We start from the raw sequence: 12,673 nt of genomic DNA on the forward strand, positions 1-12,673 counted from the left end.
ACTTTCACTGCCATGGCCCCGGGTTCAATCCCTGGTCGGTGAACTGGGATCCTGCAAGCCAAGTGACGTGGCCAAAGAGGGGGGGGAGTGGCAAAAAGAATAAGGTCACAAGACTTTAGGGGAGCAGTCCAACTGAAGGCCACATTTAAAAGGCCTTTGAAAGCCACAGCAGTTGGAAGTCCTCAGGGTAAGCACGCCCACACCAAACATAAGCCCGCAGGTGATGTGGTATTTCCCCACCTAGGAAGAAATTGCAATAGCAAAGACACAGAATACAGTCACACAATCTATGTGGAATGGGAGCTGCACCAAATAAAAAGTTAGGAAGCTGACTCTCGTACAGATATTTCACCAAACACAAAAAAGAAACTCTCAGGATGTTGGATTATGGACCTAGTCATGCACATTTACAACAAGGAGCTCTCCCACTTAAAGACTGGAGAGGACATATTCAACCACACAACAGTGTGTAATGTGGCGATCCAAGGAGGATCTCCTTCTTTTGTTTTTAAGCAAACGTTAGACTTAAATAGACCTCTTTTCTTTCAAGAATGAAAAAATACTGAAAAAACTCAAAATGGAACCTATGCGACAATTCTGCAATGTAAATAAGAGAACTTAATAGCAAGGTGGAGTCTATTTTTTATTCTTTAATTCACCAAATATTCATTGAATGCCTATTGTGTGCCAAGCACTGTTGTAGGTACGTGGGATATGTTGATGAATCTTAACCACATGGAGATTACACTGGGGGAGAGGGAAGAAACAGACACTAAACATAGATTTTTAGAAGTTAGTACATGTATTAGAAAAGGATAAGAAATTTGGAAAAGAGAAAAAGACCAAGATAAGGAGGGTCTGGATTGCTGAGGGATAAGTATGAGAGATGAGGTCATGACGGTAGTATTTGAATAGGATTGTTAAGGAAGTCCTCAGCGAGTAGGCGACGTTTGAACCAAAACTTGAATACAGGAGAGTTAGCTGTGGGTTTATTTGGGAAAAGAGCATTGCAGGCAAAGTGAACAACTGTACAGAGACCCCTAAGGTAGGAATGTGACTGATGTGTTAACAGAACAGGTAGAAACTAGTGTGGCTGGAATGGAATGATGAGTAGCCTTTGCAGAGGTTTAATCTGTGGCATGATCTTACTTATGGTTTAAGGACTATTCTAGCTGCTCTGTTAAAAGAGACTGAAAAGGGTGGGGCAAAGAGAAAAGCAAGAAGACCAATTAGGAAGCTACTGTAGTAACCCAGGTAAGAGGTGATAGCAATTCAGGCCAGAGTAGTAGGAATGGAGGTATTGGGACATGGTCATATTCTGGACATATTTTGAAAATAGACCAACAGATTTCCTCATGGATTGGGTGGGTGTATAGTGAGAGAAAAGGAGTTAAGGATGACTCCAAGATATTTGGCCTGAGCTCCTATAGAGCTGGAGTTGCTATTAACTTAGCTGGAGAAATTTGTGTGGAAGAGATTTTGAGGAGGAAAGATCAGGAGTTTGGTTTTGGACATGTTATGTTTGGGATGCCTACCGGACATCCAAGTGGAGATGTAGACCTGGCAGTCAGATAAACGAGGCTGCAGTTTTAATGAAATGTTTACAGTAGAGATATGATTTGGGGAGCCTTCAAATGATTTTTTAAAACACAAGGTTGGCTGAAGGAGTGAATGATTGATAGAGAAGAGAACAAAGACTGAGCTCTGGGACACCTGAACATTATTAGTAGCAGGGAGAAGAGGAGGAATCAGAGGGAGACCGAGGAATAACAACCAGCGAGACAGGGGAAATATTCAGTGTCATGGGCTGGAAACCAAGTAGCAACTTTATAAATTGTGTATCAGATCTTTTCTAGAAAACAGGTTTCAATTCCTTTCTGTTTTCGGTGGCCTCCTCCTCATTTCCCCAACCACTTGGCCACTGAAAACGGGAGTGAATATGAGATGGATACCTTTCCTAAAACACAAATAGTCCACTACAGCAATTTTGGGGAGGGTGAGTCTTGGTTAAGATATGAGCGTGAAGTTTGATTTACCCAAAATTTGAGGTGAAAATTTAAAAATTACACTTTCCATGTTTTAATAGTGAAAAAAATGGCACTAAATTGCTACCTTAATAACAAAGTTTTTTCAAAAACTCCAGAAGATTTTTTTTTAAACATCTTTATTGAAGTATAATTGCCTTACAATGGTGTGTTAGCTTCTGCTTTATAACAAAGTTAATCAGTTATACATATACAATATGTTCCCATATCTCTTCCCTCTTGCATCTCCCTCCCTCCCACCCTCCCCATCCCACCCCTCTAGGTGGTCACAAAGCACCGAGCTGATCTCCCTGTGCTATGCGGCTGCTTCCCACTAGCTATCTATTTTACATTTGGTAGTGTATATATGTCCATGACACTCTCTCACTCTGTCACATCTCACCCCACCCCCTCCCCATATCCTCAAGTCCATTCTCTAGTAGGTCTGTGTCTTTATTCCCGTCTTGCCACTAGGTTCTTCATGGCTTTTTTTCCCCTTAGATTCCGTATATATGTGTTAGCATACTGTATTTGTTTTTCTCTTTCTGACTTACTTCACTCTGTATGACAGACTCTAACTCCATCCACCTCATTACAAATACCTCCATTTCATTTCTTTTTATGGCTGAGTAATATTCCATTGTATATATGTGCCACATCTTCTTTATCCATTCATCTGTCGATGGACATTTAGGTTGCTTCCATGTCCTGGCTATTGTAAATAGAGCTGCAATGAACATTTTGGTACATGACTCTTTTTGAACTATGGTTTTCTCAGGGTATATGCCCAGTAGTGGGATTGCTGGATCGTATGGTAGTTCTATTTGTAGTTTTTTAAGGAACCTCCATACTGTTCTCCATAGTGGCTGTATCAATTTACATTCCCACCAACAGTGCAAGAGAGTTCCCTTTCCTCCACACCCTCTCCAGCATTTATTGTTTCTAGATTTTTTGATGATGGCCATTCTGACCGGTGTGAGATGATATCTCATTGTAGTTTTGATTTGCCTTTCTCTAATGATTAATGATGTTGAGCATTCTTTCATGTGTCTGTAGGCCATCTGTACATCTTCTTTGGAGAAATGTCTATTTAGGTCTTCTGCCCATTTTTGGATTGGGTTGTTCGTTTTTTTGTTATTGAGCTGCATGAGCTGCTTGTAAATCTTGGAGATTAATCCTTTGTCAGTTGCTTCAGTTGCAAATATTTTCTCCCATTCTGATGGTTGTCTTTTGGTCTTGTTTATGGTTTCCTTTGCTGTGCAAAAGCTTTTAAGTTTCATTAGGTCCCATTTGTTTATTTGTGTTCTTATTTCCATTTCTCTGGGAGCTGGGTCAAAAAGAATCTTGCTGTGATGTATGTCATAGAGTGTTCTGCCTATGTTTTCCTCTAAGAGTTTGATAGTGTCTGCCCTTACACTTAGGTCTTTAATCCATTTTGAGTTTATTTTTGTGCATGGTGTCAGGGAGTGTTCTAATTTCATACTTTTACATGTATCTGTCCAATTTTCCCAGCACCACTTATTGAAGATGCTGTCTTTTCTCCACTGTATATGCTTGCCTCCTTTATCAAAGATAAGGTGACCATATGTGCATGGGTTTATCTCTGGGCTTTCTATCCTGTTCCATTGATCAATATTTCTGTTTTTGTGCCAGTACCAAACTGTCTTGATTACTGTAGCTTTGTAATATAGTCTGAAGTCAGGGAGCCTGATTCCCCCAGCTCCATTTTTCGTTCTCAAGATTGCTTTGGCTATTCGGGGTCTTTTGTGTTTCCATACAAATTGTGAAATTTTTTGTTCTAGTTCTGTGAAAAATGCCAGTGGTAGTTTGATAGGGATTGCATTGAATCTGTAGATTGCTTTGGGTAGTAGAGTCATTTTCACAATGTTGATTCTTCCAATCCAGGAACATGGTATATCTTTCCATCTATTAGTATCATCTTTAATTTCTTTCATCAGTGTCTTATAATTTTCTGCATACAGGTCTTTTGTCTCCTTAGGTAGGTTTATTCCTAGATATTTTATTCTTTTTGTTGCAATGGTAAACGGGAGTGTTTTCTTAATTTCACTTTCAGATTTTTCGTCATTAGTGTATAGAAATGCAAGAGATTTCTGTGCATTAATTTTGTATCCTGCTACTTTACCAAATTCATTGATTAGCTCTAGGAGTTTTCTAGTAGCATCTTTAGGATTCTCTATGTATAGTATCATGTCATCTGCAAACAGTGACAGCTTTACTTCTTCTTTTCCGATTTGGATTCCTTTTAGTTCTTTTTCTTCTCTGATTGCTGTGGCTAACACTTCCAAAACTATGTTGAATAATAGTGGTGAGAGTGGGCAACCTTGTCTTGTTCCTGATCTTAGTGGAAATGGTTTCAGTTTTTCACCATTGAGGACAATGTTGGCTGTGGGTTTGTCATATATGGCCTTCATTATGTTGAGGAAAGTTCCCTCTATGCCTACTTTCTGCAGGGCTTTTATCATAAATGGGTGTTGAATTTTGTCGAAAGCTTTCTCTGCATCTATTGAGATGATCATATGGTTTTTCTCCTTCAATTTGTTAATATGGTGTATCACATTGATTGATTTACGTATATTGAAGAATCCTTGCATTCCTGGAATAAACCCCACTTGATCATGGTGTATGATCCTTTTAATGTGCTGTTGGATTCTGTTTGCGAGTATTTTGTTGAGGATTTTTGCATCTATGTTCATCAGTGATATTGGCCTGTAGTTTTCTTTCTTTGTGACATCTTTGTCTGGTTTTGGTATCAGGGTGATGGTGGCCTTGTAGAATGAGTTTGGGAGTGTTCCTCCCTCTGCAATATTTTGGAAGAGTTTGAGAAGGATAGGTGTTAGCTCTTCTCTAAATGTTTGATAGAATTCACCTGTGAAGCCATCTGGTCCTGGGCTTTTGTTTGTTGGAAGGTTTTTAATCACAGTTTCAATTTCAGTGCTTGTGATTGGTCTGTTCATATTTTCTATTTCTTCCTGGTTCAGTCTCGGCAGTTTGTGCAGTTCTAAGAATCTGTCCATTTCTTCCAGGTTGTCCATTTTATTGGCGTAGAGTTGCTTGTAGTAATCTCTCATGATCTTTTGTATTTCTGCAGTGTCAGTGGTTACTTCTCCTTTTTCATTTCTAATTCTATTGATTTGAGTCTTCTCCCTTTTTCTCTTGATGAGTCTGGCTAATGGTTTATCAATTTTGTTTATCTTCTCAAAGAACCAGCTTTTAGTTTTAATGATCTTTGCTATTGTTTCCTTCATTTCTTTTTCATTTATTTCTGACCTGATCTTTATGATTTCTTTCCTTCTGCTAGCTTTGGGGTTTTTTTGTTCTTCTTTCTCTAATTGCTTTAGGTGCAAGGTTAGGTTGTTTATTCGAGATGTTTCCTGTTTCTTGAGGTAGGCTTGTATTGCTACAAACTTCCCTCTTAGCACTGCTTTTGCTGCATCCCATAGGTTTTGGGTCGTCGTATCTCCATTGTCATTTGTTTCTAGGTATTTTTTGATTTCCCCTTTGATTTCTTCAGTGATCACTTCGTTATTAAGTAGTGTATTGTGTAGCCTCCATGTGTTTGTATTTTTTACACATCTTTTCCTGTAATTGATATCTAGTCTCATAGCGTTGTGGTCGGAAAAGATACTTGATACGATTTCAATTTTCTTAAATTTACCAAGGCTTGATTTGTGACCCAAGATATGATCTATCCTGGAGAATGTTCCATGCGCACTTGAGAAAAATGTGTATTCTGTTGTTTTTGGGTGGAATGTCCTATAAATATCAATTAGGTCCATCTTGTTTAATGTATCATTTAAAGCTTGTGTTTCCTTATGTATTTTCATTTTGGATGATCTGTCCATTGGTGAAAGTGGGGTGTTAAAGTCCCCTACTATGATTGTGTTGCTGTCAATTTCCCCTTTTATGGCTGTTAGTATTTGCCTTATGTATTGAGGTGCTCCTATGTTGGGTGCATAAATATTTACAATTGTTATACCTTCCTCTTGGATCGATCCCTTGATCATTATATAGTGTCCTTCTTTGTCTCTTATAATATTCTTTATTTTAAAGTCTATTTTGTCTGATATGAGAATTGCTACTCCAGCTTTCTTTTGATTTCCATTTGCATGGAATATCTTTTTCCATCCCCTCACTTTCAGTCTGTATGTGTCTCTAGGTCTGAAGTGGGTCTCTTGTAGACAGCATATATATGGGTCTTGTTTTTGTATCCATTCAGCCAGTCTGTGTCTTTTGGTGGGAGCATTTAATCCATTTACATTCAAGGTAATTATCAATATGTATGTTCCTATTCCCATTTTCTTAAATGTTTTAGGTTTGTTATTGTAGGTGTTTTCCTTCTCTTGTGTTTCTTGCCTAGAGAAGTTCCTTTAGCCTTTGTTGTAAAGCTGGTTTGGTGGTGCTGAACTCTCTCAGCTTTTGCTTGTCTGTAAAGGTTTTAATTTCTCCATCACATCTGAATGAGATCCTTGCTGGGTAGAGTAACCTTGGTTGTAGGTTTTTCTCCTTCATCACTTTAAGTATATCCTGCCACTCCCTTCTGGCTTGCAGAGTTTCTGCTGAAAGATCAGATGTTAACCTTATGGGGATTCCCTTGTGTGTTATTTGTTGTTTTTCCCTTGCTGCCTTTAATATGTTTTCCTTATATTTAATTTTTGACAGTTTGATTAATATGTGTCTTGGTGTGTTTCTCCTTGGGTTTATCCTGTATGGGACTCTCTGTGCTTCCTGGACTTGATTAACTATTTCCTTTCCCATATTAGGGAAGTTTTCAACTATAATCTCTTCAAATATTTTCTCAGTCCCTTTCTTTTTCTCTTCTTCTTCTGGGACCCCTATAATTTGAATGTTGGTGCGTTTAATGTTGTCCCAGAGGTCTCTGAGACTGTCCTCAGTTCTTTTCATTCTTTTTTCTTTATCCTGCTCTGCAGTAGTTATTTCCACCATTTTATCTTCCAGGTCACTTATCCTTTCTTCTGCCTCAGTTATTCTGCTATTGATCCCATCTAGAGTATTTTTAATTTCATTTATTGTGTTTTTCATTGTTGCTTGGTTCCTCTTTAGTTCTTCTACGTCCTTGTTAAATGTTTCTTGCATTTTGTCTATTCTATTTCCAAGATTTTGGATCATCCTTACTATCATTATTCTGAATTCTTTTTCAGGTAGACTACCTATTTCCTCTTCATTTGTTAGGTCTGGTGTGTTTTGACCCTGCTCCTTCATCTGCTGTGTGTTTTTCTGTCATCTCATTTTGCTTATCTTACTGTGTTTGGGGTCTCCTTTTCACAGGCTGCAGGTTCGTAGTTCCCGTTGTTTTTGGTATCTGTCCCCAGTGGGTAAGGTTGGTTCAGTGGGTTGTGTAGGCTTCCTGGTGGAGGGGACTATTGCCTGTGTTCTGGTGGATGAGGTTGAATCTTGTCTTTCTGGTGGGCACGTCCACGTCTGGTGGTGTGTTTTGGGGTGTCTGTGGCCTTATGATATTAGGCAGCCTCCCTGCTAATGGATGGGGCTGTGTTCCTGTCTTGCTAGTTGTTTGGCATAGGGTGTCCAGCCCTGTAGCTTGCTGGTCGTTGAGTGAAGCTGGGTCTTGATGTTGAGATGGAGATCTCTGAGAGATTTTTGCCGTTTGGTATTACGTAGAGCTGGTAGGTCTCTTGTGGACCAGTGTCCTGAAGTTGGCTCTCCCACCTCAGAGGCACAGCCCTGATGCCTGGCTGGAGCACCAAGAGCCTTTCATCCACACAGCTCAGAATATAAGGGAGAAAAAAACAGAAAGATAAAAAGAGGATAAAATAAAATAAAATAAAGCTATTATAATAAAAAGTAAGAAAAAAATTAAGAGTAAATGTATTCAGAAAAAAATTTTTTTTAATTTTAAAAATAGATTTATTAATTTTTTATAGTAAAAAATAAGAAAAAAATTTTTAATTTTTTAAAATAAAAAATATGAAAAAACTTATTAAAAAATTTTTTAATTTCTAAAAATAGAAAATACGGAAAAAATTATTAAGAAAGCATATATTAGGAAAAAAAAATTTTTTTAAGTAAAAAAAAAAAAAAAAAAAAATGGACGGACCTAACCCTAGGACTGATGGTGAAAGCAAAGCTATACAGACAAAATCTCACCCAGAAGCATACACATATACACTCACAAAAAAAGGAAAAGGGGAAATTAATATATCCTGCTCCTAAAGTCCACCTTTTGAATTTGGGATGATTCGTTGTCTATTCAGGTATTCAACAGATGCAGGCACATCAAGTTGTGTGTGGAGCTTTAATCCGCTGCTTCTGAGGCTGCTGGGGGAGATCTCCCTTTCTCTTCTTTGTTCGTACAGCTCCCAGCGTTCAGTTTTGGATTTGGACCCGCCTCTGCATGTACGTCGCCTGAGGGCGTCCGTTCCCCGCCCAGACAGGACGGGGTTAAAGGAGCAGCTGCTTCGGGGGCTCTGGCTCACTCAGGCCGGGGGAGGGAGCGGTACGGAGGAGGCGGGGCGAGCCTGCGGCGTCAGAGGCGTCGTGACGTTGCAGCAGCCTGAGGCGCGCCGTGTGTTCTCCCGGGGAAGTTGTCCCCGGCTCACGGGAGCCTGGCAGTGGCGAGCTGCACCGGCTCCCAGGAGGGGCAGTGTGGCGAGTGACCTGTGCTCGCACACAGGCTTCTTGGTGGCGGCAGCAGCAGCCTTAGCGTTTCCTACCAGTCTCTGGGGTCCGTGCTGATGGCCGCGGCTTGCGCCTGTCTCTGGGGTCCGCGCTGTTAGCCGCGGCTCGCGCCCGCCTCTGGAGTTCATCTAGGCGGCGCTCTGAATCCCCTCTCCTTGCGCGCCGCGAAACAAAGAGGCAAGAAAAAGTCTCTTGCCTCTTCGGCGGCTGCAGACCTCCTCTCCGGCTCCCTCCCGGCTCGCCGCGGCACGCCAACCCCTTCAGGCTGTGTTCACGCTGCCAACCCCAGTCCTCTCCCTGCGATCCGACCGAAGCCCGCGCCTCAGCTCCCAGCCCCGCCTGCCCCAGCGGGTGAGCAGACAAGCCTCTCGGGCTGGTGAGCGCTGCTCGGCGCTGAGCCTCTGTGCGGGAATCTCTCCGTTTTTCCCTCTGCGCCCCTGTTGCTGTGGGATCCGCGCTGATAGCCGCGCGGCTTGCACCCGTCTCTGGATTTCGTTTAGGCAGCGCTCTGAATCCCCTCTCCTTGCGCGCCGCGAAACAAAGAGGCAAGAAAAAGTCTCTTGCCTCTTCGGCAGCTGCAGACTTTTTCCCAGACTCCCTCCCGGCTAGCACCGAAGCCTGAGCCTCAGCTCCCAGCCCCCGCCCGCCCCGGCGAGTGAGCAGACAAGCCTCTCGGGCTGGTGAGTGCTGGTTGGCGCCGAGCCTCTGTGCGGGAGTCTCTCCGCTTTGCCCTCCGCACCCCTGTGGCTGCGCTCTCCTCCGCGGCTCCGAAGCTTCCCCCCTCTGCCACCCGCAGTCTCTGCCCGCAAAGGGGCTTCCTAGTGCCTGGAAACCTTTCCTCCTTCACGGCTCCCTCCCACTGGCGCAGGTCCCGTCCCTATTCTTTTGTCTCTGTTATTTCTTTTTTCTTTTACCCTACCCAAGTACGTGGGGATTTTCTTGCCTTTTGGGAGGTCTGACGTCTTCTGCCAGCGTTCAGTGGGTGTTCTGTAGGAGCAGTTCCACGTGTAGATGTATTTCTACTGTATCTGTGGGAAGGAAGGTGATCTCCGCATCTTACTCTTCCGCCATCTTGCCCCTACTCTTTCCAGAAGATTTTTATTCATCATTTTTTTACACTTCTAGATTTACATTTCTAGTTTCCACTGCTAGAGAAAATGGTAGTGCTGGTTGTTTGTTTGGGGGTGATTTAGTGTGTATGTGTGTGTGTGTGTGTATGCAGGATTGCACCAGAACAGTTCTGTTTCCTGCCTCTTAACTGGCTTAGACAAGTTAGACCAAGTGAAGTTTTCCCATATGCTAAACATAATATTGACTTGACACACTTGGTTGAGAAATAATCAATAAAAATTATTTTAAAGCACTCTGTTAAGAAAAAAAAAAAACTGTGCAAAAATTACCCAGTTGCACGCTGTTTTATAGCAGTTTTATAGAACAGAAAGAAAGAAAGAGGCTGCAAGCTGTGCAGCAGTGCACTAGATTCATCCAGAAAGGGATGGATGAAACTTCCTTTCATGTCATAAACTGATTGTGACACTCCTAGATATGAAAGAGATTTTTAATGTTTTTTTAACTAGAGGCTCCTAAACATTAAATTTGGGGAATTCCCTGGTGGTCCAATGGTTAGGACTCCACGCTTTCACTGCTGAGGGCGTGGGTTCAAAACCTGGTCGAGGAACTAAGATCCTGCAAGCCCCATGGCGTGGCCAAAACAAAAACAAACAAACAACAACAAAACTAGATTTTTAAAAGCATGAAGCTGATATTTTTAAAAGCTCTGTATTTTAATGAGGATAATCATTACTATATAAGACATCTACTATGTGCCCAACACGACAGATACTGAAAGAAATCTGAGAGGTTAAGATATTCTCCCTGCCCTGAACAGTTTTCCAACTTTGCTAGGCAATCAAGACGTGTGTGCTGAAATAATTAGGTAGTATCAGTACGATGGGGCCATAAAACAGTAATGTATTTGATAAATGTCATGGGTCTGTAGAGACGGAATATATCAGTGTAATCTGGAAAAAATCTGTCCAGCAAAGAAGGTGGGATTTGAATTAGGCCTCCAAGATACATAGAATGCAGACAAGTAAAAGAGAGCATTTCACCAGGTAAGATAGACAAAGATAGCACAGGCTGGTAAAAATTCTTTGAAATGTTATATAAATCATCAAAATAGTCACTGAGGTCACCTGCCTTTTTCAAAAGACCCAATACTAGTGTTTGTCAAGATTTGTTTTCAGAAATAAGATGAGCTTTTTTTTACCCAAGTAGTGGGGATGGACTTGTATGTTCATTCAGTTACACAGCATGGGGTAGACTAAAGTTAATTGGTCTACTGAGTACCTGAAACCCATCCTAAATTATATCTTATCTCTGAGATACAGTAATCAACTGAGAAATGACAAAGGAAATTCCTTGAACAGAGGTGCGGTTGGGTTTTACTACCACCAGGGGGAGAGAGCGCATAAAAAAAGGACAATACTGGCAACCGTTTCTAAATCTTAGGAGCAGCAATGGCCCACGTCTAACCCACTAAACTGGGGTCCCTAGGGTCGCAATTTCTTGGTATGTGTTCTTTGAAATAACCACATGTTTGTATTCTTCTTAGCATTTTGAAGCAACTACGTGTAGGAGCTTCCTCCAATAAGCTAAGTAATGAACTCCCATTTAAAAACCATTCTGAGGCTTCCCTGGTGGCACAGTGGTTAAGAATCCGCCTGCCAATGCAGGGGACACGGGCTCGAGCCCTGGTCCAGGAAGATCCCACATGCCATGGAGCAACTAAGCTCATGCGCCACAGCTACTCAGCCTGTGCTCCAGAGCCTGCACTCCACAGTTACTGAGCCCTTGCACCACAACTATAGAAGCCCACACACCTAGAGCCTGTGCTCCACAACAAGAGAAGCCACCGCAATGAGAAGCCTGCACACCATAACAAAGAGTAACCCCCGCTCACGACAGCTAGAGAAAGCCAACGTGCAGCAATTAAGACCCAATGCAGCCAAAAGTAAAAAAAACAAAAAACAAAAAACCATTCGGTTTATAACCTGATCACACAGGCATCCTCCTTCTAAGAAGACATTTATTGTAGGTACCAAAGGTTTAACATGATTGCAAAATCCCCAAATTTGGAAAAAAAGGGGGGGGGCGGGGTTTAAGTATCTGGCAATCGAATTATCGGTCTCTTACACCACTCATCTTTTCAGAGGTACCCCAGCGCTGGATCCCTGGATTCCCTGTTTTCAACTTCCCCTTAACAGCCCCCTCCCTTCTTTCTTAACTCTGTCCCTACTCACCTGACCCAGAGTTACTTTGGAGGAGGCACCGATTTCCTTGGCAGCCAGCCCCAAGGCCAGCCAGCTGCCCTCCTGACTGTGACCTCTAGACATTGCTCTCCTGAAACAGATAAAGATTTGTTCTTTACAGGTGGGGATGCGTGAAAACCTCGAGGCACTTATTACCATGACATAATTTTAAGCACTTATGTTCCAGACTCAACAACTAAAATACATGAATTGGTTCGTGTAATCTTCATTAAAAAAATTCCGCGAAGCGGATACTAATACTGCCCTCGCGTCACAGGTGAGAACACAGAAGGCCAAGACAGTTAAACAGCTGGCCGAGCCCCAGAACTAATCCAGGGCGAGACGCGGCACCCTACTGGTCTGAGCCTGCCGCGCGCATACCTCTGCCTGCACGTGGGCTGTGCTGACGGCGGGGGCGGGATGCGGGCCGCGTGCGGCCGGCGCGGACTCGCAGGGCGCAGCACCCCGAAATACTTCCCACCTGGCTGCCTCGAGGGCGGGATCCGCACCTTTTCCTCGCCCGCGGGGCCTCAGGTTACAGTCGGCCCCGGCCTGCACGTGACCGGCGGCGTGCGGCGCGCAGCGCGCAACGGCAGATCACCGGGCGGGGGCGGGGCCTGGCGGGAGCCCCGCCCCATCCCGGGCCAGTTAACTGGCGGCCGC

General features: G+C 42.8%; 1 long non-coding RNA gene across 1 annotated transcript in view; it reads right to left on the reverse strand.

Annotated features, from left to right (window-relative positions):
• The window catches only part of LOC132370742 (uncharacterized), a 39,462-nt gene extending 26,906 nt beyond the window's left edge, over nt 1-12,556 (reverse strand). Inside the window, exons 1-2 of the long non-coding RNA XR_009504697.1 lie at nt 12,392-12,556; nt 12,002-12,101 (exon numbers count right to left, since the gene is read on the reverse strand). This is a non-coding gene — a long non-coding RNA (uncharacterized LOC132370742). The remainder of the gene's footprint in view (nt 1-12,001; nt 12,102-12,391) is intronic.
• Nucleotides 12,557-12,673: the final 117 nt, after the last annotated feature.

This window comes from Balaenoptera ricei, chromosome 8, assembly GCF_028023285.1.
Source record: "Balaenoptera ricei isolate mBalRic1 chromosome 8, mBalRic1.hap2, whole genome shotgun sequence".
NCBI lineage: Eukaryota > Metazoa > Chordata > Mammalia > Artiodactyla > Balaenopteridae > Balaenoptera > Balaenoptera ricei.